We start from the raw sequence: 25,232 nt of genomic DNA, 5'->3' as shown, positions 1-25,232 counted from the left end.
ACAAAACTCCTGCTAACCCAACTCTTTCTCACTACCAATAAATGGAGCACTTATTTAGCACCACACCTGCCAATACTTTAAGACATTTAAAAACATGACTTTAAATTATTGTGAAATATTTCACTTTTATATTATACATTTGTTCTATTGTGGAACATGTGTTCTGAAAGCTATCTTATTTTTTATTTAAGCTAAATAGTACTGATTTAACATTAATTTGTAACATTCCACAACTTGGGGAGACAATTTCCTAACTTTATTTATGAATATGTCTCAAAGCATCAGCAACCAAAATTCAGAATCATTTGCAGTGTTTATCTAAAGATTGACATAATGCCTTTCCTCTTTGAATTTAAGTATATATCTTAAAAGTGATTTTTAGAATCAAAGTTCTTAAAGCTCTAAAGTTTTATTTATTTTTTAAGAATTCACAAAAATAACTTATGGTTTTTAATATATATTGTAAAGATTCCATTTATGTAAATATGTACCTAAAATATTATTGTCAACAATATGTAAGCCACTATGATCAAAATAAAAATTATATTAAAAAAATTAGGAATGTGATAACAGAATGAGGAGAAATAAATTTATATGAATAATAAAAAAAAATATAAGACTTACCCATATTTAGGTGCCAATTGGATTTTAATGTCTTGTTATATTTATTTTATTCAGATTTATAAGAAAATAGTTTATAGGGTAAGTATCTGAGGGAAAGTATTTAGACATAAATAGTTTTAATAAAATGATATAGCATTAAGAATATAAAATCAAAATCTACCAAGACCATATAACTAAATGAGAAAATAATTAAAATTTTTCTGAGTGTAAAAAAAAAAAAAAAAAAAAGAAAAGAGGCTAGAAAGTATATCAGACTCTTTATTTTACTATATAAAAATACTATATAAAAATTTGTGTGTGGGGGGGGTTCTAAAGGAGATTCTAGACAGGATCTGGTGATGCTTGGCTAACTAGGTCAGATGGTTACATTTTAGGATTCCACTATGCTGTGCTGCTTTGGCCTTGTGGTGCCGGGATCAGCAAGGCCACACTGATGGTGTTCAAGGACCACTAGAGGTATGCATGCCTGGTGATACTGTGGGGATTCTAGGGTTTTCCTACTGCTATTGGCAGGGCAAGGGATTAAACTTGGGCTCACACATGCAAAGCATGCACCCTTTATCTCTGTGCTATATCCCCCCCCAATACCCAGAGGTTGTGTGTGTGTGTGTGTGTGTGTGTGTGTGTGTGTAGTCATATTGTTGTTATGTTAACTGAGGGCACTGTTCCCAAAAGTGCATATCTCAAGCCAAGTGGAACAGGAAGGGTGTTTCCTTCCTATTCTAACAGAGTTCTTGTACAGTTTACAAAATTAGTCTCAATCCTGCCTCTGATAGAGGTTACTCTTAAGAACAAAAGCAATATTCTAAGACATTATATTTCTTATTTTGATATCTAATGTTCATTTTAATTTTTTTTACTTTAATTTGGATTAATTTAAATTTGTAAATATAATCTAAGCTAGACCCTCAATTGATCATTGATAACTTAATAGATATATTTGGTACAATATAGTATTCTATAATTGTAATATGATTTTACACACATGATATTTACATTTTGGTACAGAATTTACCAATGTGGTATTGAATATAAATATATTGCTGTATTTAAAACAAAAATCCATTGTGAAGTGTCAAATATATAGATACATTTTAAAGTCTTTGGCTAATATTTTCAATATGCTTGTATTTCTTATTTATATATTTTACCATCATATAGGGCTAAAGGTTGTTAATGCCAAAAGAAAGAAATGGTAAATGTTTTAAGTCAAAAGTAGCATCCTCCATACCATTTTTATATGCAATTAGTTTAGAGAAGAGACCACAATGACAATACTAGTTGCAAATGATCACCCTGGACAAGAATTGAGAACTTAAAGGAAGTAAAGTGATATTTGTGATACCTCTTCAGTAACAAGTAAACTCAGTAACAGTATTATAAACCACAGTGCCTGAAAAAAAAAAGGGCAGAGAAAGTAAAGTGAAAGAGATAATAAAAATGTCTGCAAAAGAGGTAGGCTGGGGGTGAAGAACAAGGGATAGGGTAACTAGGAAATTGGTGGTGGAAAATTAGTAGTGGTGAAGGGATAGGTGTTGGAATATTGTATGACTGAAAGTTAACTGTCATGGTAATTTAATAAAAATATATAGCATCCTATGTCCTTTTACACTGGTCTTCATATATAACCATTCTCATTCCATTAGGGGGTTTAGGATTGAAAGTAGACTTTAGTGAAATGGCTAGGCATGAATTTTGCCTGCAGGTTTTGGCATGGATAGCAGACAGGGTTAATGTATATTTACCTGTGTTGTCGCCAAGAATCATTCTAGAAAATTCAAGTCTTCATCCCAGAAATGCTCCTCGAATCATAACTATTACTCCTGTTATTCAGAAAAGCACTGGTGTGACTTCGTGATGAGTGGTTTCCACAGTTAACCTAAGAGCAAAGATGAGCCTATACTTAATCAGTCACACTTTCCCATCAAAATCAGTTCCATATTACAACATACATAAAAATATAAATAGTTTATAGTATTATAAAAGATACTAATTACTGAGAAGGTATGTGATGTATAAAAATAATGAAACATAATAAGATTTAGAAATAGCATATACTTCCACTTCATGAATTTTATACAAATACTGATTTTAAAGTACTACAAATTCAAAACGAGGGTACAATAACCAATCTCCACTATCTCAAGGGCTGAACATACAGATCTCATATCCTCTGCTTGTGCATCCAACATTTTAGGTAAGGTTAACTTTCCAGCAGGTTCCCCTTCCTTTGCCTGGATCCCAGCAACCTCCACACTCAAAGTTTGCTCTCTCAGTAGGCCCATATCTATGTCCTGTGCTCATAATTCCATGCACTCTTGCTTGTACTCTAAACTATATATTCACATAAGTGATGATGCAACAGCTCTGCCTACTGTACCTCATACTGCGCACACTTAAACTTCATATTATTAGATGAAGACCAGCAAAGAAATAAAAGAGCAACACCCAGCTCATCTCCTCAGAGATTCACAATGGGAAAATTACAAGAATTCACCCTTAGCATGGCAAACACCATGGCAGAGCTGCACAGCAATGCATCAAGTTTATAATAATAGCCAAAAAAAAAAGACATGCCAATTCAGGTCAGCTATGTAGCCTATCAGAAAATGACTTCAGAGATACCATATTGAGAATATTTAATGAATGCAAAAAAATTCTGGCACAGGTAGTCAACAAAGCACAAGAAAATATAAGAGCATAAATGAGAGGTAAATCAGAACTGACAGAAGTCAAGAATAAAAATAACACATATGAAAACCTCAATAATAACAGTAGCTGAGGAAAAGATGGTTGAGCTCCAAGGTGAAATAAGGTAACCTCTAGAAAACAACGGAAGATGGGGAAATGCCTGAAAGGAAATAAACATTACACTGAGGACCTATTGGATTATTTCAAGAGGATCAAGAAGTTAAATTTGACGAAGACCACTTTCAAAAAAAATCATAAAATGTAAGAATTTACTAGAGTTTAGGATTGCAGTCACCCAATCCAAGAAGCTGAAAGGGTCCCGGCAAATTTAGGCTCCAATGGAAAGTTCCCAAGACACATTAAAAAAAATGGTGCCACATGTATTGTTGCTCAAGGCTTACTCCTGATACTGGGCTCAGGGTAGCTCCTGGGAGGCTCTGGGGACCAGGGACTTAAACCTGGATCAATTGTGTGTATGCACAATTGAGTGCCTATTGCCTGAACCTATTGCCCTGAACTATATCCCTCTAGTCCCTCCAAAATACATTTTAATCATAGTGACAAAAGCCAATGACAGAGTTTTAGAAGCAGCAGGACCAAGTTTGCAAGTTACTACTTATAAGAAAAGTCCATAAACTATATCCCACTACTCTCTGCTGGCTCACAGATTCTTATTTGATAGAGAGTAGTGGGATATAGTGAAAAAATATTAATGAAATGAACACTCCACCAAAATACTTCATTCAGCTAAATTATTCAGAATTGAAGGAAAGATAGAAAGCTTCATGGATAAGGAACAACTTAGCAATTTCATTGTCTTGAAAGAAGTTTTGCATAAACTCACTAAAGGAATATCTCTAAAAGACAAAACACACTTCTTTTTTTTTTTTTTTTTTTTGGTTTTTGGGCCACACCCGTTTGACGCTCAGGGGTTACTCCTGGCTATGTGCTCAGAAATCGCCCCTGGCTTGGGGGGACCATATGGGACACCGGGGGATCGAACCGCGGTCCTTCCTTGGCTAGCGCTTGCAAGGCAGACACCTTACCTCCAGCGCCACCTACCCGGCCCCAAAACACACTTCTTAATACTTTGCCATTAAGCATGACATGTGCCATGGCCCTTAAGTTGCTTTCTACTAGATTATGGAATGCCTATTTATTTCTAGCTATCTATTAGAGTTATACTTTAAAAAATATGAAAAGGGGCCAGAGCGGGGGTGAAGCAGTAAGGTGTTTGCCTTGCACACACTAACCTAGGATGGACTGCTGTTTGATCCCCTGGCATCCCATATGGTTCCCCCAAGCCAGGAGTGATTTCTGAGCACGTAGCCAGGAGTAACACCTGAGTGTCACCGGGTGTAGCCCCCCAAAAAGAAAAGTATATATCTTTTGGGGGAAGGGTTTGGATCAAACCTGGTAATGCTAAGAGGTTACTCATGGCTCTGTGCTCAGAAATTGCTCCTGGCATACTCGGGGATCATATGGCATTTCAGGGATCAAACCCGGTTCAGTCCTGGGTCAGCTGCATCCAAGGCAAATGCCCTACCACTGTGCTATCACTATTTTTGGGTGGGGGGTCACACTGGCAGCACTCAGGGGTTACTCCTGGCTCTCCGCTCAGAAATCGCTATTGGCAGGTTCGGGGGACCATATGTGATGCCGGGATTCAAACCACCGTTCCTCTGCATGCAAGGCAAATGCCCTACCTCTATGCTATCTCTCTGGCCCCGTGTGCTATCACTCTTACTCCTGAAAAGTACATATCTTTATTTGAGTAGAAGGAAGTTTTCTGGCATATTTAGAAAACTGAAGACATTAGAAATATGAAAAAATAAAGATCTCCAGTATATAAAATCCCACTCAGCTTTCTTTTCTTTTATTTTAGCCTTACCACTAGCACCACTGCTCTGCCCCCCACCCCCCAACTTACTTAAGGTTATAAATTTGCTTCATTTGACTGTGCTGCCATCTTTTAGGTAAAATGTTTTTAAAAATTATATAATTATTTTCCCATTAAAATGTAAATTCATTTTTAACTGACAAATATTAAATTAAAACTCTAATGGAAAGTAGATATGCGCCTTAATGGCTACAAATATAAATCTAATCCTGTGAAGGTTTGAGTTATGGAGTTCATAATCTACTTCCATCTGAAGTATTGTTTTCAGAACTTTATCGCATGCCTGATAATGTCATATTAACTGTTCATAGATATTTTCTAATAAGGGATAGGCTTTGATTACAGTCTGTAAATGATTAGAAAATATTTTAAATATATGACTTTATTTTCAAATTTTATATTTGCTGCTAATTTTGAAAAGAAAAACAAATTAGCACTAAAATCTATTTTTGTGATTAAAAGGGAACTGAGATTTTATATATTGATGAGTTAATATTAATAATTAGACTAATGTAAATTGATTCTGAACGCTTTTAACACATTTTGATGCTTTACAAGCATCTATATTGTATAAAAATACAATATTTCGGGGGAAAAATAAAATACAATATTTCTGGACTATATCCTTGACTAGCTAATGAAAATAAAACTAGTAGAAAATCGAGGATATGTAAAAACTGTAATTTAGTTAATTATATGTACTAAATACATATGTTATTATATCAAATAAGAGTTGGTATAACAATCATTTTTCCAACGTTGCATACTTATATGTTGTTCTAATTTTCACAATCTAAAATATTATTTATTTAATTAAGATAAATTGTCAGTATTGTTATTTTTTTAACAATTTTTCATAGTAGCTTTATTTGGTAATATATAAGAATCAAGAACAAAAAAGTCTTTTAATCACTGTATGATTAAATATGATGTGGTATATATATTATAAAATACCATTCACATATAAAAATGAACATTTGATATAGTAGCAATTTGCATGTTCTTCCAAAAATTTATCTAGTGAAAATTTCTAATCTCAAATGTTGTATATATTCTTATTTCATTTATATAACATTCTCTAAATGATGAAAATGAAGGAAAATGAGCAGACAGTGTTAGAGATGATGGAGACTTGATATAATGATATATGGACACCAATGGGAACTTGATTGTAGTGACTGAGATACTTTTATATATCAATTATTGATAATAGGATAGAACTAAAAATATGCACAGAAGTCCTGCTAAATTCACCTATAAAGTGTTTACATTAAACTTGCTTCATTAGAAAAAAACACCATCTTATTGGGCTCCAAATACTTATCATAAAATATTCATTTACATACTACAAATCAAATGTGTGTATAATTATGCCACTGCTATATTTATAAGCTATACACAGTTTATTATTAAGATTCTCAGATTATCAATACTGTAAATATTGATTTCTCATGGAAAACTTTCTATAAGTCACCCAGAAGGCACCCCACATTCCACAGCCACTACCATGTAAACAGCTGCCCAGCTTCACAGCTTATAACTAATCTTGGAAGAGATGTAAACCAAGCAAATGCACACGGGTACTCTATCTTTGGGTTGAAAATTCTTGGGAGGATTGCAGACCAAGTCTCTGCTATGTTGAAGCCTCAGCAAACACACCTACTCCTTCATGCAAATGGTTCAACTTCACTGTTTCCTGAAGAATCTCTGCAGATACACTAAGGCAACAAAACTATCAGCTACATCTTTCAGGCTTAAAATTGGGTTTTCTCAGAGTGGGAGCAGGCAGCCTCCTCTTACTCCTTATACTGCTAGAAATTCCAATAGCCATATCCACACCCTACAAACACAACTATAAAAGCAATGTTTCAGCTTTACAGCTTAACAACTAATCTCAGAAGAGATGCAAGCCAAGTTGATGCCATACAAGGGCACATTGGTCTTTGTGTTAGTATTGTTATACTTCTCTACTTAACATTACAATGGGAGTACATAACTTTTTTATTTTCTATGTATTAAAAGTTCTAGCATACATAAAACTATTTATTTCTTACATCTTTAAAGTGATAGTAATGCTGTTCATTCTGATCAAAGATTCATGCAAACATCAAAATCAATCTATACTTTTAAAATAATTAATTAATATTTTGTTTATTTTGAATGTTCTTTCTATGTCTAGTCAGTGATTTTTACATCTACAAGGCTTTTTATTTTACTTATTAATCAAGATACTTAAGAATAATCTATAAGATAATTTTTTATGTAATGTTAACATAACCATTTTATTTAATTTGTTTTGTTTTGTATTTTTTGGCTACAGCCGATGGCACTCAGTGGTAACTCCTGGCTCTGCACTCGGAATTATTCCTGGTAAGCTCAGGAACCAGATGAGTTTCAGGGATAGAATTTGGGGTCAGCCTCTTGCAAACCAAATGCCTTACCCATCTGTGCTATTGCTCTGGGCCCAATATAACCATTTTAGGATAAAATATACATTTTTACTTTTATCAGCTTATGCAGATTTTCCTTTAAAATTTTAAAATTATCTTCTCTTTACTCTTACAGAACTGTGTTTGTACTATTTATCTATTTTATGTAAAGTTTACAGACTTTAAATGTATTGGTCATACTGTTAGTTTTTAAAATTTTTATACATACATACATAAATTTTTATAAATTTTTATACATCCCCCGGAGACCCCAGATGCCGGCCCGAAAGGCCTGCGCAGGTCCCTGCTCCTTCATGCGGGCACCTAGCCCGCCACATCCTCCGGAGACCCCAGACGCCGGCCCGAAAGGCCTGTGCGGGTCCCTGCCCTTTCACATGGGCGCCTAGCCCGCCACATCCCCCGGAGACCCCAGACGCCGGCCCGGGAGGCCTGGGTGAGTCCCTGCTGCCTCACGCAGGAGCCTAGCCCAGCACATCCCCCAGGGACCACGAGCGCCTGCGAGAGTGATTTGGGTAAGTCCCTTCCCCCAGGTGGGCACCTGGAACGGCAACTTGAGCAACCCGAATAGACGGGGGAGATAGAGCCAGCCTTCTGGACTCGCAGGTGACCTAGAGCAGTCCACCCCCCTGGACTCTGGAGTGGACCAGGGACTCCCCAAGGGCGAGGGCAGAGCCTGAAGGGTCGGACTGAGGGAACTCCTTCAAGGGAAACTTGGAGGGGGCAGAGCTCCATTGACTCCCAGAGAAAGGAGGGGGGATTGGGAGCTAGGCTCAATAGCGCCAGCAACCAGTGTGGCCAGGAGTGGAACTGCACCGCTGACAGAAATAAGGAGTAGAAAAGCTATAATACCCACTGCAGGAAGGCTGAACTCTAGGTAGCAAAGGGGAGGAGAAAGAGCTAGGATCAACAAGCCCACCCAACAGCACCCTCTAGAAACACCTTCAGGAAGGGGACCAAAGCAGGCCGAAATTAGAAGCCACAGCACTTCAAAACACACCATTAAATACAAAGAATTATGCGTAAATCAAGGAGATCCCTAATAACTGGAGACAACATGACAAACCCTATCAAGTTTCCAAGTCCACCAAAATGCACAGATCCATGGGAAGAAGACCTAAAAGTGGTCATGAGGAAGGAAATGCAAGAATTACTAAAATAGATGAAAGAAACCCTAACAACCGAGTATAAGAAAGCCATGGATGAACGAATCAGCCAAATTAAAGAAGAAATGTCAAAGAACATGAGAGATTCCATACAAAAAGAAGTGAAGGATTTAAAAGACAAAGTAACAAGCCTTACGAGCAGAAACACAGAGTTGGAGAAGCACATCGAAGAACTCGAAGGAAAACTGCAATCAAAAAATGATCAAGAAACCAACAAAGAAATAAAAGGCAAAGCACTGAAAGGAAAAATCCAATATTTAATGAACAAAGACAAAAGAAACAATCTAAGAATTGTGGGTATACCAGAAGGGGAGGAAATAGGGAAGGGGGAAGAACAGGTAGTCAGGGAGATAATAACAGAGAACTTTCCCACCCTCTGGAAAGACAATTCAGGACAAATCCAGGAAGTCAAGAGAGTCCCTAATAAAATAGACCCTAATAAACCCACACCAAGACACATAATAATCCAAATGGCAAAAAACAAAGAGAAAGAGGAACTCCTGAAAGCAATAAGGGAGAAAAAACCCTCAAATACAAAGAAAAGGACATAAGAATCAAACCAGATCTCCCATTTGAAATAATTCAAGCAAGAAGACAGTGAAATGACATATTTAAACGACTGAATGAAAGAAATTTCCAACCCAGGGTCCAATACCTAGTAAAACTATCATTCATATGGGAGGGCAGACTAAAAACATTCTCAAATATGAACGAACTTGAGCTATTTGTGCAAACTAAGCCGATCCTAAGCGACTTACTCAGAGATGAATTACACAATCCAAACCCCCGATTGTAACAACAACCACCCCACACAATACAACTGCACAACAGTCCTCTCTATCAATAATTTCCCTAAATGTTAACGGACTAAACTCTCCAATTAAAAGACACATAGTAGAGAACTGGGTTAGGAAAAATAAACCGGACTTCTGCTGTCTACAAGAAACACACCTACAGTTACAGGATAAGCACAGGCTTAGAATAAAAGGATGGAAAGTAAACATCCAGGCCAATGGAAAACAAAAAAGAGCAGGGACAGCAATTCTTATATCAGACCAAATTGTATTCTTCCTCAAGAAAGTGATCAGAGACAAAGAGGGTCACTACTTACTGATCAGGGGAACATTAGATCAAGAAACACTAACCCTGGTCAATATCTATGCACCTAATCTAGAGTCAGCAAAATATGTGAGGCAACTACTGGCAAACCTGGAGAAACACATGAAGGGAAATGTGATAATAGTAGGGGACCTGAATACTCCACTATCACCACTGGACAGATCCACCAAACAGAAAAATAGCAAAGAAAAAAGAGCTCTAAATGAAAAATTAGAAGATTTAGGGCTAATAGACTTATATAGAGCCCTCCATCCCCAGAAAGCAGAATACACATTCTTCTCAAACCCACATGGAACCTTTTCCAGAATAGACCAAGTCTTAGGATACAAATCCAACCACAAAGACCACAAAGGTAAGGATCATTAGAAGTACCCTTTCAGATCACTATGCAACAGAGGTTAAAATTGATATCAAGAAGAAGCAATGGAGAAAAACTAATACCTGGAGATTAAATAACATGCTGCTCAACAACACCTGGATCAAAGAACAACTCAAGGAAGAAATAAAAAGATTCCTTGAGACAAATGACAATGAAGAGACAACATGTCAAAATTTATGGGACACAGCAAAAGCAGTAATTAGGGGGAAACTCATAGCAATACAGGCCTATGTCAAGAAACAGGAAAATAACAAAACCAACAGTTTAAAAGATCACCTCAAAGAATTGGAGCAACAGCAACAGAGAAATCCAACCACAACCAGAAGGCAAGAAATAATAAAAACCAGAGCAGAAATAAACAACATTGAAACTAAGAAAACAATACAAAAAATCAATGAGACCAGGAGTTGGTTTTTCAAAAAAATAAACAAGGTAGACAAACCTTTGGCAAAACTCACCAAAAAAAAAAAAGAGGGAAAACACCCAAATCAGTAGGATCACAAATGAAAGGGGAGAGATTACAACAGAACCCCAAGATATACAACATATCATGAGATCATATTATGAACAACTGTACTCAACTAGGCTAGAGAACCCAGTAGAAATCGACAGATTCTTGGACAAACACCCTCTTCCAAGTCTGGAAAAGGAAGATCTAGAAAGTCTAAACAGTCCAATAACCTCAGAGGAAATTGAAGATGTAATTAAAAAACTCCCTAAGAACAAAAGCCCAGGCCCAGATGGATTTACAGGTGAATTCTATCAAACATTTCAAGAAGACTTACTACCACTTTTCCATAGGCTGTTCCAAACCATAGAAAAAACAGGAATCCTCCCCAACTCCTTTTATGAGGCTAATATCACACTCATTCCCAAAGAAGGCAAAGACACCACCAAAAAAGAAAACTACAGACCAATCTCACTAATGAACATAGATGCAAAGATACTTAACAAAATCTTAGCAAACCGAATCCAACACTTCATCAAAAAGATCATTCATCACGACCAAGTGGGATTCATACCAGGAATGGAAGGTTGGTTCAACATACGCAAATCAATCAACATGATACACCACATCAACAACATGAAAGACAAAAACCACATGATCATATCAATCGACGCAGAGAAGGTGTTTGACAAAATCCAACATCCTTTCATGTTAAAGACTCTCAGCAAAATAGGATTAGAAGGAACCTTCCTCAAGATAGTTACAGCTATATATGAAAAGCCTATAGCCAACATTATACTTAATGGTGAGAAACTAGAAGCATTCCCACTAAGGTCAGGAACTAGACAAGGCTGTCCACTCTCTCCACTCTTATTCAATATAACCTTAGAAGTCCTAGCAATAGCAATCCGACAAGAGAAGGGAATCAAAGGAATTCAAGTAGGGAAAGAGGAACACAAGCTATCTCTATTTGCCGACGATATGATGATCTACATCAAAAACCCTAAAGAGTCCACAGTAAAACTCCTAGAAACAATCAACCAATACAGCAAAGTGGCTGGATACAAAGTAAATACACAAAAGACAGTAGCGTTTCTATATACAAACAATGAAGTTGAGGAGAGAGAGATTAAAAATACAATTCCATTCAAGATAGTATCAAAAAATATCAAGTATCTAGGAATCAACCTTACAAGAGAAGTGAAAGACCTATACCAGGAAAACTTCAAAACTTCAGAAAGAAATTGAAGACGATCTAAAGAAATGGAAGAACATCCCATGCTCATGGATAGGTAGAATTAACATAGTCAAAATGACTATCTTACCCAAACTTCTATATAGATTTAATGCAATCCCTATCCAAATCCAGACACAATTCTTTAAAGAAATAGAACAGTCAATCACAAAATTCATCTGGAACCACAAAAGAGCCAGGATAGCCAAACACATATTGAAAAACAAGAAGCTGGGAGGCATCTCCTTACCTAACTTGAAACTATACTATAAAGCCATAGTAATCAAAACAGCATGGTACTGGAACAGAGACAGGACCTCAGACCAGTGGGTCAGAACAGAATTCCCAGACATAAACCCCCAGATATACAGCCAACTAATATTTGATAAAAGAGGCAAGAATCTGAAATGGAACAAAGAAAGCCTATTCAACACATGGTGTTGGTACAACTGGAAAACCACATGTAAGAAAGTGAAAATCGACCCATATCTCACCCCTTATACAAAAGGCAACTCAAAATGGATCAAAGACCTTGAAATCAGACCCGAATCTATAAAGTTTATCGAGAATAAAATAGGCAGAACACTCGAAGACCTATATATCAAAAAGGTCTTTGAGAATGGAGCACCAATGGCAAGAACGTTAGCATCTAATATAAACAAATGGGACTACATCAAACTAAAAAGCTTCTGCATGGCAAAAGAAACCCTACTTAACGCAAGAAGACAGCTAACAGAATGGGAAAAAATCTTTTCACTCGACATATTAGATAAAGGCCTGATATCTAGAACATACAAAGCACTCAGAAAGCTGAGACCCTCAAAACCAAATAAAGCCATAAAAAATGGGGAGATGAAATGAATAGACACTTCTCTGAGGAAGACAGAAGGATGGCCAACAAACACATGAAAACATGCTCACCTTCACTCATCATCAGGGAGATCCAAATCAAGACAACAATGAGATACCACCTTACACCAGTGAGGATGGCTCACATCAAAAATAATGGAAACAACCTTTGTTGGCGGGGATGCGGTGTGAAAGGAAATCTCATCCACTGCTGGTGGGAATGCCCCCTAGTCCAACATCTATGGAGAAAAGTCTGGAGAGTGCTCAAAGAACTCATAATTGAGCTGCCATTTGACCCAGCAATTGCTCTCCTAAGCATATACCCCCAAGATGGAAGGGCATTCATTCCAAAATACGTATGCACCCCACTATTTAACGCAGCACACAGTATAATAGCCAAATCGTGGAACCAACCTCAATGTCCAACAACAGATGAATGGATCATTAAGATGTGGTACATATACACAATGGAATATTACATGGCAGTCAGAAATGATACAATCACAGACTTTGCAGCAACATGGATGGACTTAGATCATGTTATGTTAAACGAAGTAAGTCAGAAGACAAAAGATAAACACAGAATGGTGGCACTATTCTGAAACACCTAGAACATATAGTTTATACACAACTAATACCTAACAATCAAATAACAGGGTTTAACAGGGTAGAAACTTCGAACACTGTAATACTCAACATATACGTGGGAGCAGTGTCCAAAATTCATGAAAAAGGAGCAACACAAACACTTGACAACACATTATACCACAAAGAAAACAGCAACAACAGAAACAACAGCATTAAGAGAACAGGTATGTAATCAGACTTCCAAAACAAAGGCCCACAATAATCCCTTAGAGTTCGTATACAGGAACACAAGTATAGAACACCAAGGAAATCACGACTGCAATGGCAACATACCATAACACTATGTTTTAGTGCCTTTATCTTACTATATTTTAAATAACCTCTCAGCTTTTCTGTCCACAGGCGCCCTTGGATACAAAGGGCGGACAACTAAGATGGCAACTCGGGATACCACACGAGATACCATACATAGCATGCATTATGAGGGGCCACGAGAAAACTCTCTAACATATAACTTTATCTCCTAGGTTATACCTTCTTTTAGGAATTCGAAGCACCGTGACCAGTCAGACCCATCCGAAGCAGAGCCTGCGATGTACAGACTTAACTACAGGCTCTATCTTCGAACACATCAACTCTAACCAGCCATTCCCCTTGCTATTCTATCCTCTCTTCTCACTACTTTTTTTTTAATTTCTATTTCTTCTCTTTACTTTTTCCCCTTTTCTCTTCTCCTTTACTTTCTAAGGTATTTTTCTCTTTTCTCTCCCTGCATACCCCCTCCCCATATACCTTCCACCTGTCTCCACCTCATGGAAATCCAACTATCCCTTCACCCCTCAATTCCATCCAGATCTCCCACCATATTAAAACACTTCACCCTCAGTCCTTAATCTATTAGGCATCAAGACCGACCTCCTACCCAACGAACCAGTACCCAGCACCCAGGCGAGGGGGACACCGGTCAAAACTCACACCTCGTCTTCTGCAAGAAAAGACAGCCAACTCCCTGCGGACTCATGCTGTGCGGCCTTCCCTACCAACTCCCCCTAACGTGGACTGTTTCTTGAAACTCGGACCTAGGTCAAAAGTATCCCCAACGCAAGAACTCTTCCAAGACTCCCTGCCGCAAATTTCTACCAATCTGAAGAAGGTCAGGGGGTGTGATAGGAAGATGCCTGGGAACCCACACACCACAAGAAAAACCCAAAAGACAAAGACAATGGGAAAAACTGTACCTCCAACATAGGCATAAGACTGGTAATACACCACTCTCTTTACCTGCTCTCCCCCAAATTGTAAGGTAGTCTTTTGCACCACTTTGGGTCCTTTAAAAACCTCACTAACTCACTTTAAATTTCTTTTTAATTTTTTTAATTTATTTATTTATTTTTTAAATGTTTGTCCTACATATACATTTGTGAGCACATACATTTTTATTTCCTTTTTTTTTCCCTCGTTTTTGGGTATGTGACCTGTTTCTGTTATCCCCTCTGTCCACCCACAAATACACCGACATTATAATATACCACCACTTCCCCCTGCAAAGGCACACTAAATAAAGGGGAAATCTTACATATAAAAAAAAAAGAGCTCTTATCTACTAGAGATGGGAACTCATAGTTGTTTACAATAAAGGGATATCTCCTACCTTTGAAAATATGTCATGTGGAAATCAACTTAAGACCTCAGGTAATTAGATACCATTCATCCAGCCTTGAACCCTGGATCCCAGACATAGAAACGGCACAGTTTCTTCACAACAGTGGCAAGAAACAAATCTCAGCCGGACAGCCTTAATACTGCGGGGTCAACAACAAGGGCCAACTCTACATGATATTCCTGACAATGAGGAAAATGCGAACATCCTGACCTTAGAGCAGATTAACCTACGTTACCAGCTAACGACAAGACAAAACCAGAAGTCTTGGCACCCTTTGGTAGGTCCAAAAGCCAAGATCGTGATTTATAGATGACTGGCTACTAGAACTACGACCAGACGGTATACATCTTGGGACCAAAAAAAAAAAAAAAAGCCCTAGTTTAGGGTTTGAACTATGACCTGCACAATAATCAGGATCCCCAGTCCCAAAGGTCCGGCAGAGAAAATTGCAACGGAACGGGGCTTTTGGAAGCACAAAGAAAGACGCTATCCTAGGTGCCACCCTAGGATCAGTGCAAAGACCAAGATCACCAACCACAGAAGATGGATTAAAACACGGAGGTAACGGAACCTCTAGAACCACAAAGACTGACTTCATCATAAGTCCCACCTCAGGATCTGTGCAGATACTGAGACCTCTAAACACAGAACAGAAGTCTTCCACACACACACACACACACACACACACACACACACACACACACCCACACAAAAAAAAAAAAAAAAAAACACCACCGGGACAGTAAAGGTTCCTGAGCAAGTCTAGTGTTGATCCCATGACAGTATGCTCAAGGACGGAAGGAAACCCCATATCTCTTAGGCCAAGTGAATTCCTTTTCGAATGACCCCAATATTTACTGTGCCAGGGCAGGAGGGAAAAAATAAAAATACAAAAAGCACAAAACCTTGGTTATTATCTATATATATTTTTACCTCCATTTATTATTGTTATTATTACTTTTATTCACCTATCTATTTTGGGCGATTTCTCTGTTTGGGAGTGAGTATTGAAATTGTCCCCAATCATACTTATATTTTCTCTGCCTTTCTTTTCTTTCGTTATGTGCTATGCCATGTTTCTCATTTCAAGACCATGGCATGTTTTTTTCGTTTGTTTGTTTTTGTTTGTTTTTTGTTTGTTTTGCTTTTTTTGTTTGTTTGCCTGTTTTTTTTTTTTTTTTTTGTGGTGCTTATTGATATAGCTCGAGCCCTCACTGGATATTTGACACTTCTTTTGGTACTGGTGGAGTGTTTCACCTTCTTTTTCTCCATCTCTCAAATCGACGATGAGAGCCTCTAGAAGGATTCCGCCCAGTTTCGGGGTATTAGACCCTTACCCCAGTTTATTACTTTTCTCTTTTTCAAACAAAACCACGCAACTTGAACTAGCTAGTCCTGCCTCCAGTTAGAGGGGGAACTAAGGGAGGCATCAAGACCAAACAGGTGCAAGACTACTAAGTTGTGGGTTAGATACAGAGGGGACCACATATTCTAGCCGACCTGGGGTGAGGGAAGAGGAAATGGGAGGTAGGACAGAAACGGAGGTGTAGGGAGGACAATTTGGTGATGGGAATCCCCCCTGATTTTATGTAAATATGTACCTAAAATATTATTGTCAACACTATGTAAACCACTATGATCAAAATAAAAATAAAAAAAAAAAGAATTTGGACAACTTGGTAAAAAAATACATAAAGTAAATATATCTTTAATTTTGAGGGATAATTATATTTGACATCTTGCATTCATTTATTTCTAAGGTGCAAATACAAGGCTTCAACTAATATGTATTTGCCATTCTACTTATGTCAATGTATTGTTAGTCTCTAATCATTTTATTTTTTGTTATTTTTCTGTAATAAAATACCTTTTAACTCTCAAAAAAAATTTTTTAGCTTATGTATTTGTATTTTTTATGAATGGAATCCTTTGAAGTATATTTGATTCTATATTTTTGATTACTGTAATTAATGTTTTTAATTAATTGTAATTAATGTTTTTTAATCTTATAAAATTGATGATGTATTTCATTAAAAAAATTTTTATACCTGTAAAAATATATTTATTTTAAAATTATTCAACAGATTGATTTACAATATTGTGGAATTTGGACTTTAAAATTTATTTTTAATATGCTTGTAGGTGTCCTCATATCCACACTCAAAGAAAGATCTTTCTCATTTATGGTACATAAAAAACAGTAAGGTACCAACAAATAGCCAAAGGCATCAGTATGTATGAAACATTTAATTAACAGTATTGTAAGTCATGGCTCTTCCATAAAAATGGCAAAGAAAAATAGGAGGCCACAGAAGGAAAACTCTAAATTACATATCAAAGTTGATTAAAAGGAACATTGATTAAGGCCAACTGATCTATAAAATGGGAAAATATTCAGATATAAATATTTATCCATGAACCCAGCACAAACATCCTTCTATCTAAACCTAACAATAAACCAAGATAAGTTCAATTAGTCTTTTATCTGACATCTGAATAAATGAGGCTGGCAGAGGTTAATTAAATAACCTGAATATGTTTTAAAGGGCAACATGTAAAAACAAATAAGCAAAAAACAGCCTTTGTTTTTCCACGTTTCTTGCAGGCAGCAGTGTTTTTGCTCCTGTGTACTCTACATTCTCTGCTTAATATGGCCAGTTTTCTGAAGGCAATCAAGACCCAATCTACTTTTCTAAAACTAGGCAATGTTTATTTTTATACTATGTATTCTAGTAGTAATGGTAATTAACATTAATTCAGAAGTTAAAAAAATAATGACTCCTTTTTATACTTAAGCAGCAAATGTTATAAGAAACTCTTTTCAGATATAAAGAAGCAATAACTTATTATAGAGATACTTTTAAGTTTTCTAAAATATGGTACACAATTTGGAGGACTTAGGATAAAGTCTAACTTCTGAGAATCTGGTATAAAGTCTTTAATTTAGATTTCTAGAGACTTATTTTCTTTCCTGAACTCATAAGCTGACACGGAAGAAGGAAACAGGTAAATCAATTAGAGCTTAATTAAAAAAGAATGTCCTCATTGTAGTAAGAATAAAGCCATGACATAAACTTATGCAGATAAGAGGGGAGATATGGTGATTAAAGACTTGCAGACATGTGGAGTTTTCTGATTGCTGAGGTGAGAGGGAGAGGATCACGTATACCACTGACTCACATGAACATGGGAAGGGGTCCTCAGAGGAGCATGATAAATTATTAACAACATGATAAATTATTTGCCAAACTTAGATTCTCGCTTGGGAATATGAATTTCAGTGACGTAGGCTAATGGAGCAATTTGAGACAATAGAAACATGCATGAATCAGATGTTTCCACAGAGCTCGGAATTCTGTTCACTAAGGCCAAATGATTTGTTAGAATGATTTCCCCCTGGGGTCAATGCTTGCAGGTTGCTTATTTACTTAGTAAATAACTTCAGGAAACAGTTCCTGAGAAAATCACTAGAAACCTTATTTCCTGCGAGAGGCTAGGGATTCAGATTTCAGATCAAAATGTAATTTTAAACATAAGGGATTGACATTGTTGTCAACATTTTTGAGCTGAGTCTAAAATTGCACTAGCACAGGGGTTAAGACACTTACTTGCCTTGCATGTGGCCAACCAAGCTTTGAACCTTGGTCCTACATAAGGTTCCCAGAACACGGCCAATATTGATCTCTGAACACAAAGTCATGAACTTAAGCATAGAGCCAGAAATAGTCCTGCGTTATTTCACACCTGACAGGTGTGGCACAAATTCCTTCTTACCAATTTCTTCTAATATATAAAATTGTTGAGAAATGATATTAAGTATGGCTACTTGAGATAAATTAGCTCAGATCATAGGACACATCGCTTTCATGAACTTTGGACTACAAACTAGAACATGTTCTCCTCTTTTGTTCTTTTGAATTATTCTGTAAACAGAAGAATGTGGCACCATTTTAGAAGACAGTGGAGATGAAGAGAGGAACATGAATGTGTGGGAGGAGAGAGGGATTCACCGACCACTCTTCATTAAGTCCAGGATCCTGGAGACTTCAAAACTGGCAATATGGTTTGAATGGAAAGAGAAGATGATTTGGAGAAATGGTCTGGAGAAATATCTACAAGAAGTTGCCTACATCTAAGCAGGAATTAAATAGCCTGTGACTAAGCTTTCTCTGGTATTAATCACAGTGCAATGTCATTCTCATGACCTCCAGGCTGTATTAAACTCCAGGAAACATTTCTGGCTCTGTTCTAGAGACCTTGTATCTGGGCCAAGAGACTGTGGAAAATCATCAACTTCTGCTCAGAGTACAAGGGGCATATCTGATAATCACACTCCATCTCTTCCAATCCCCAGGAAGAGAGATGATGAGAACAGCTCTGGATATATCAATGTATCTAAGTAACTGTACTTAATGGTTGGACAGCTGCTGTACCAACATTTGATCATAAACAATATCAGGAAACCCCCATGTGGCAATTGATTTTCATGTGCTGCTTGCAAAACTCAAGTCTGAAGTTGATTTTGCTCCTGGCTTTTTTGAAGGGAAAGAAAAGATGGAGTAGGATTTGGGTCTCACTTGATTATGCTCCTGCTTCTGTGCTCAGGGATAACTTCTGGGTAAGATTGGGGAGCTATACAAAATGTTAGGGATTGAACCTGGATCAGCTACATACAAGCCAAATATCTTAACTCTTGAATGATCTCTCCAAATCTGCATAGCAAAAGTTTGAAGGTTTTTAGCATAATATGTAGAAATCAAAATATTGGCTACACCTTGGGCACCCTTTAGAAGCAGATGAGACTGTCTTATCTAATTCCCCAACCAGTACTATGGGCCTGAGTTTAAAGTGGGTGAGAGTCCTGGTACCAAGGAGTGCTACAATGATTCACAATGAAGGGAATGGGCTCTCAGAAACCCCAGATAATTCAGAGAAGGGAGCTTTCTTAAAGGCATTGAATCTGACTAGCTCTCCCCAGAAAAGGCATCAGAATAGGGTGGCCAAACATGACACAAAAACCGGATTGTGGATCCATAAAGCTAAGAACAGACAATGGCAAAGGTAGATTTTGGAAATAAAAATAAAAATGCATTAAAAATGCTTAGAAAAACTTTTGTTTAAAAACTCTCCATAGGGACCAAAGTGATAGTGCAGTGGTAGGGTGTTTGCCTTTCATGCAGCTGATCCAGGGTGGACCTCGGTTCAATCCCCAGCATCTCATATTGTCCTCCAAGCCAGGAGTGATTTCTGCACACATATCTAGAAGTAATCCCTGAGCATCACCAGGTGTGACCCAAAAACAGACAAACAAAAAAACAAAAACAACAAAAAATACAAATAAAAACTCTTCATAAACAGCAGCTATGGGGTCATACCTGTGATTCATTTGTAGAATGGAATTGAAAATGGAATAGAATACAATAGAATAGAAGAATGGAATGGAATAGAATAGGATAGAGTAGAATAGAATAGAATAAAAATAGAATGAAATAGAAAAATAATGGCAGCTATCAAGTGAATGGCTTATCAGTTTTAGATCATTCCTCTACCTGCATCCTAGTGGTCAAATCCTTGAAACAATCTTTGTCTGTTTCCCAAGTTAGTACTTGAATGAATAGTTGAGCATCAAGATTAAAAACAAACAATTGAGAGTAAAATTGCCTGAATTTGAATTTCTGCCTCTCCATTTGACAGGTGCTTGACCTCGGGTAACTGACCTGTCTGAGTCTTTCCTTCCCAGGACAGAATCCAACTTTCCAGAAATAAGTGAAGGTTTAAAGAGACACTTACAACCCATCTCTCTTGTTTTGTTTTAGTAGAGTGTGTTATAAAACAGTGCTTAGTGGCTAATTCTAATTTGTTGTTCAGGGCTTACTCCCTCCAATGCCCAGGAGACAATGGGGGTGATAAGGACTAAGTCCAGTACTCCAACATAATAAATATGTACTCCATCTCTTTTAATCTATCTTTCTACCTTTATGATAAAGATTATAGTGATCCTTGTGGTATATATAGTGATATATATATATATAAAATCATATATATCATGTAATGATATGTAGGATTAAAGTGACAACTCATATTTTTGGATATGTACACAAATATATATATAAGGTAGAAAGCCTTGTAAATTGATACCTGTGTATATTATTTTATGTTAGCTACCAATATATAGTATAGTTTTGTTTATTGAAATTTAATTTACTTTATTTAAAGAGCATGCTTCTTATAAATGATACAGTTGATCATAATACATTTGTTTCCAGGTAAGAGAGAAAGAAAGAAAGAAAGAAAGAAAGAAAGAAAGAAAGAAAGAAAGAAAGAAAGAAAGAAAGAAAGAAAGAAAGAAAGAAAGAAAGAAAGAAAGAAAGAAAGAAAGAAAGAAAGAAAGAAAGAAAGAAAGAAAGAAAGAAAGAAAGAAAGAAAGAAAGAAAGAAAGAAAGAAAAAAGAGAGAAAGGGAGGGAGGGAGGGAGGGAGGGAGGAAAGAAGAAAGGAAGGATGGAAGGAAGGAAGGAAGGAAGGAAGGAAGGAAGGAAGGAAGGAAGGAGAGAGGGAAGAAAGAAGGAAGAAAGGGGGCCGGGTAGGTGGCGCTGGAGGTAAGGTGTCTGCCTTGCAAGCGCTAGCCAAGGAAGGACCTCGGTTCGATCCCCCGGTGTCCCATATGGTCCCCCCAAGCCAGGGGCGATTTCTGAGCGCATAGCCAGGAGTAACCCCTGAGCGTCAAACGGGTGTGGCCCAAAAAAAAAAAAGAAGGAAGAAAGAAAAGAATGGTTTATCAGTTCTAGATCATAGACATACAATGAATAAATGTACACTGAATCAGAGAAAATATCACCATTAGTGTTGACCTCCCTCCACCAAGGTTCCCAGAGAGCATCCCAAACCACCACCCTTTGTCCCCAGCATGCCAGTATAATAGACACATTTTTAAAGTTAAAGTTAAAGTTTGGGTCTCTTGATTTCATTGTTGTTGACTTTTGCTTTGATATTTAGTTCTGCCCCCCCTTTTTTTATCTCCACAAATGCACCTGAGACCACTTGGACCCTCCATTCCTTCTTATTGTATTTCTCCTCCACTCAGTTTCTTTCCTTTTCCTCACTATATACTCTGGGGCCAAAGGTGTTTGAGACAATTTTATTTAGAGCACTGTATTTCTTTGTGAAGTTATTCTAAATACCACATATTCTTCTACTTCTAACTCCACAAAACTAAAAAAACTCCATCAAAAATAGGGAAAGGAAATGAACAGACACTTCTTTGAGGAAGACCAACAGATGGTCAACAGGTACATAAAAAATGCTCATCATAATTTATTATAGGGAAATCCAAATCAATCCAAACAATGAGATAACATCTTATACCAGTGAGGATTACACATATCAAAAATAATGGGAACCATCTTTGTTGGGGCTGTGGTGAGAAAGTAACTCTCATCCTTCTGCTGGTTGGGAATGTTGCCTGGTTCAATCCCTATGGAAACGAGTATGGAGTGTTCTCAGTAAATTCAAAATTGAGCTGTCATTTAACCTAACAATTCCACTTTTGGACATCTATTCTTAGGAGAGAAAAACATTCACCCAAAAGAATGTATGAACACTGTTATTTGTTGCAGCATTGAGTAAAGTAGCTAAGATTTGGAATCAACCTATATGTCCAAAATGTCATGGAGATATGGTACATATATACAATGGAATATGACATAGCTGTAAGGAATGATGCAATCATGAAATTTGTAGCTACATGGGTGGAACTAGAAAATATTATGTTAAAAGTATATTTTCTATCCACCAATATACAAATGACCCTTTGATTTCATTTACTCACCATGAGTAAATCAAACTAGCCCTGTTCTTGAATTTATCTCTTCAATTAATCCTGTATTTTCCCTTTTTGTGTTAGTAAAATAAAATAATATAGGAATTATAGGCATACATATACAATTCAATTACTATTATTAATATAATTATTTTATGGGTCATTAAAAGATTTTTATTATAATGCTGTGATATACAAAATTGTTCATATTACTGTCATTTTAGGCATCACCAATTCCAATACCAGTGTGACTTTCCCTTCATCACTGTTCCCAATTCCCCACCTGTCTCCATAGCCTGTGTCCAGTCTGCTTTCATGCAGGCACAGACAAATTTACTTCACATTGTTCATTACAACACAAAGGCACAACTTTCTCATAAGGTTTCTTGTAATACTACTGGTATACACTATTATAAAATATTGAACTGTCCAGGATTTATGGAACTAAAACAAATTTGGTGACTTGGAAGTTTGATAAATTTAAGTCTCAGAGCTGGATCATTTCTGTTGGAGAGGTGGCTATGGCTTACTATCGTTCATGCAGAAAAGGAAATATGCCCCTTCTCCTTTCTGAGAATGCCAAAGAGGTATCCAGCATAGACCTGGATACCTGAGAAGTATTGGTGGTTATTATTTTCTTTTGGAACTTGGTGGAGTAGCTTGACTACTTTTTATGCTGAGTATGGAAGCTGTGGGCTGAGGCTGCTGGGTTCTCTGGTGCGTATGTGTGTATGGGTGTGTGTGTGTGTGTGTGTGTGTGTGTGTGTGTGTGTGTAGACTCAGCCTATCCCATTAAAAAATAGTCCCAGATTTTTCCCCCTGTAGTCTGATCTCACCTGAGATGATTTAGCTCCTCATATTATTTGATTTCAGTCTCAGAGCTAGGTCATCTCTGTGGAAGGTGCATTGAGTGGCCCTGATATGTTGTATAATCATTATTATTGTGTGACATATTTTATCTAGGATTGTGTCTAACTAGTGACAAAACTAAGATTACAAACAAGGGTTCAGGGAGGTAGCTGAAAGGACTAGAGCACATGTTTTACATATATGGGAGTCAAGGATTTGATCACTTGCATCACATGGTTCCCTAAGCACCACCAAAAGCATTTCCCCCACCTAAATGTAGAGCTGGGTGTAGTCCAGAATATTTTGGAGTATGGTCCCAAACCAAAAGCATATCTTTGGGGAAAAATGCCATTTACATATTGGTTCAAGATGCCATCTACCTTTAATCAGTGAAGTTAATTCCTGTTCACATTAATTTAGATAAAATTTAAAAACAATTCTCAAAGACTATTTCATCTCTAAAATTTCTCAAGAGACCATTTTGATTGTAGGTTTGAATGTGTAGTATGCAATATTTTCTCGAACATATAAATGGAATAATATTATTTAAGTATAAAAGCTTTTTATAAAAAGCTTCTGGAACTCTCCATTTCTTAGAGAGCTTGCGCTTTGGTGTTACAATGTGAAGAGGAGTAAGATATAACCTCTGTGCTAACCCATATTTTTGAATTTCTTCTGGGGACTTAAACATTATCTAGGTTGTATCTGAAGTGGTTGGTGAGTAAAGAAACTATATATCTAAACATCTGGAACCAGAGCAATAGTATAGTGGAGAAAGCACTTGTCTAGCATGTGGCTCACTGAGGGTTGGTCCTTGGCATTCCATATGGTCCCGTTATCTAGCCAGGAGGGATTCCTAAGTGCAGAGGTAGGAGTAAACCCTGAGCACTACCAGTTTATTTCCAAACCCAAAACCAACCAACCAAACACACACAAAAAAACTTGATATATAAACAAAGAAATAATTTAGGTTCTCAAAACCCAGCCTTTCTACCTTTAGCCTTTCTGATAAAGTCAGATATATCTAATTTACCAGAAGTTGCATATTCTTTTTTTAAGGTGTTTAATATAGAGAGAAACTAAGTTTCTAGAGAAACTTAGAAGAGATAATTTTTTAAAATAGTTTGGATAATTTCAATAATGTTTATAATTCATGGTCTCAAAAGGCAACATTTGGAGAAGGAAAAAGATAACTTTGAGAAGAAAAAGAAAACTTCTTATATGTGTTTGTGACAGCACTTCAAATCACACATGAAGATCAACTAAATTAAAAATTGTTGAATTATACATAATATAAAATTGACTATTTTAACATATGTTTTGGGGTGCACCAAGTTGTGTTTAAGGGTTACTTTTGATGGTTATTCACAATAGTGTGCAAGGGCCTTGCAATGCTAGGGATCTTGTCCCCTAACTATTTTTAAGTTCATAGTTCTATAACATTAATAAGTTTACATT

This window comes from Suncus etruscus, chromosome 4 (genome assembly GCF_024139225.1).
Source record: "Suncus etruscus isolate mSunEtr1 chromosome 4, mSunEtr1.pri.cur, whole genome shotgun sequence".
NCBI lineage: Eukaryota > Metazoa > Chordata > Mammalia > Eulipotyphla > Soricidae > Suncus > Suncus etruscus.
Note: the sequence above shows the minus strand (reverse complement) of the source record.